Here is a 3,512-nt window from a genome sequence, read left to right on the forward strand (position 1 = left end):
CTGGATGATACTCATTCATTCTGGTTAGAAATGGACTCTAGCGATTTGGTCACTGGCACTTGCCTAGAACAGCTCAAATATGATGGGTTGTGGCATCCAATTGCATTCTACTCAAAAAGCCTAAATGAGGCTGAGCAGAACTATGCAATCTATGACAAAGAGATGCTCGCAATCATTCGAGCATTGAAAGAATACTGACAATATCTCGAAGATCATCTGCTCCCAGTAGAAATTTGGTCCGATCACCAGAATTTGACCTATTTCAAATCAGCACAAAAGCTGACAAAACGGCAAGCATGATGGTCACTTTACCTCACACAGTTCATCATACAACTATATCACAAACCAGGAAAGTTAATGCATTGTGCCGATCCTCTGTCCAGGAGGCCAGATCATGAAGAGGGGGTGAATCTCGATAATTCTGACAAGACTTTACTCAAACCAGAATATTTCACGATTAAAGCCATTCAACATACTCATCTCACAGTCGTCACAGATCATGATTTGATGGATAAGATCAAGAAGGCACTACAAGATGACAATGTGAACAAATCATATCAACATCTACTTAAAAAAGGACAATGAGAGTTCTCAAAAGGACTCAAAGACTGGAACTTCAAAAGTGAGATATTACTATATCGAGGCAAAGTCTACGTGCCAAAAGCAGATAACAAGGAATTTCTTGAATGAGAAATCATCCAGCATCATCATGAAGCTACCAGTGCAGGTCATCCTGGAAGATGGAAGACATATGTGATGCTATCTCGTAATTATTGGTGGTCAGGAATGTCCACTTACATCAAAAAAAATATGTTGGTTCTTGCAATATTTGTCAATGCAACAAGAACATCAATCAGCCAAGATACAGAGAACTACAGCTGAATGAGGTTCCAACAGAATCTTGGAAAATTGTCTCTGTCGATTTAATCACCCAATTACCAGAATCTCATAGATTCAATGCAATTATGGTAGTTGTCAATCATTTGACCAAGAAAGCGCACTTCTTTGCAATCACCAATGAGTTCTCTGCATCAGATCTTGCACATATCTTCTATGAGAGGGTATGGACACAGCATGGTCTTCCGAGACAGAGTATCTCAGATAGAGGAACTCAGTTTGCAAGTGCATTATTCCAGAAAGTATGCAGACTCCTTGAGATAAAATCTACAATGTCTTCAGCTTACCATCGAGAGACCGACAGTCAAACTGAAAGAACAAACCAGTTGTTAGAGCAATATCTTTGTATCTATACTGATAAAGATTGGAGTACACTACTGCCAACTGCCGAATTCACCTACAATAATCAGGCTTCTGAAGCCACTAAGAATTCACCATTCTTTGTTGAATATGGCAGACACCCACATGCAGAACCAACAGTAATGGACCCTATAAAGCATAATACACTAGATTTCATAATGCAGGCACGAGTAGAAGCACAAGAGCAAGCAAAAGCAGCCATACTATTGACAGTCGAGCACATAAAGTGGTACTATGATCAATCCATTCAATCTGCACCTTTCAAAGTTGGAGACCAAGTACTACTCTCCACTAAGGATTGGCGGACATCAGGAGCAAAACTGGCACAACAGAGAGATGGACCCTTCGAAATCATAGAAAAACTAGGACCAGTCACATACAGACTCAAGATGCCATGACAATACAGTGTTCATCCAGTTTTTCATGCGTCCAAGCTCACGCTCTACCACGAAGATGAAATACCTGGCTGCACACTCAGACCCCATTGTCCTATCAAAAAGAAGACTGGCAAAAAATGGGAAGTCGAATACATAGTCGACTCTCATGTCAACCGTGGCAAACTTCAATATTTGGTGCATTGGAAGGGCTATTTCAAGGTGGAAGAAACTTGGGAACCAGCTAGGAATTTGAAGAAATCTCCATGTCTCATCAAAGAATTTCACAAGAAATATCCAGATGCACCCCAACCAATATCTCTAATTGACACAACTCCAGTTAATGATGTTTTTTTCACTAAGGAGAACAGGTCAAATTTATGACTCCGCCACTGATACTATTCAGATATACAACCAGGATAGAAATGATTGGAATCATTTCAAAGATCTTCAAATTACATTAGACAATCCAAATGCTTATGCGTCAAAATATGCACATGAAGACGATGCTGAAATGGATTTAGCTGCATCAGAACCAACAATCATCTGTGCACATTCACGAGGATTGATCTCCACAGGACTTCACTTTATAACACCTCGAGGAACCTATGGTCAAATTGCACCATGAGATGGTTTGGCTGTCAAAGGCATCGACGTAGGTGCTGGTGTAATCGACAGAGGGTATACAGGCGAAATCAAGATTTTGCTGATCAATAATACAGATGAGGACTTCATAATCAATACAGGTGATCATGTTGCCCAACTCATCATTGAACATATTATCACTCCTGTTATCTCACTAGTAGATTACCTCAAACCATTAGCTCGAGGACACCATGAATTTGGTTCAACCAGTGATAATTATTTTCAGAAACTACGTCAAAAGCCAGATTCAGGATGAACTGTCTAAAAGAGGGGATACTGTCACAGATTTTCACGTTTTCACTCTGCATGTAATCAAGACATCACATGACACCAGCGCTAGGCTGCTCAGAAAGGAACGAACCAGTACACGAAGTACTGACAGTTCTAGGCATTCTGGAAAAGTCAAGATCTAGTCATGTGATATCCATATATGTGACAAGTGGTGCAGATATTAGGTAAGCCTAACTTATACAGTAATATCATCCCACACAGAAGCAATGGTCGGACTCTAGAGGAATCCTACAAGGAATACACATGCCACCAAAGATATATCTATAGGGAGATATTGTTTCACATACAAGAATAGATAGATGCCACATCACCGGCAATGTAGTCATTACAGGCAATACCATTCCCATGGTCTTACTAAGTAGTTCAGATATTCAGCATGCATGACACATACAGTCTAACAGGTAGTGGTAGCTAATCAGATAACATCCATTAGCTAGCAGTTCTGGGGTATCAGGGTATCAAGGGTCCCTCTGCTCATGTATATAAGTCAGAGCTCTGAGACGCATAAGTCTCCCAGACTTATTCTCATCTCTGCTACACCTATACATACAGTGTTACCAGTGCCCACTTGAAAGGCACTGCTTTACCTTAATCATGCCATTTGCCCATCCTTACTTTGACAAGCATTAGTAAGTGTTTGATCATTAGATCATAGGCTTAGTCAGTGCTCTGCGTCCTAAGTTTGTGATACACCCGAGCCACAGAAACCTTCAAGAGAGACAGAGAAGACTAATGAAGGTACTTCTAGTGCACCTGCACCAGTCACAGAAAGTGCACCAGAGCATCCATTCTTAGTGGCAAGAGACGTGCTCTATGTTCCATCAAACATGTGTCACTTTGGTCAAGCACCAAAGCCAGGAGTGCGTGATGCAGCCTATCACAATGCACTGCCAATATATCAGCCGAAACTAGCAAATACAGTTTTTGAATGGTCGATGAAGGCAT

Source organism: Laetiporus sulphureus, assembly GCF_001632365.1.
Source record: "Laetiporus sulphureus 93-53 unplaced genomic scaffold LAESUscaffold_9, whole genome shotgun sequence".
NCBI lineage: Eukaryota > Fungi > Basidiomycota > Agaricomycetes > Polyporales > Laetiporaceae > Laetiporus > Laetiporus sulphureus.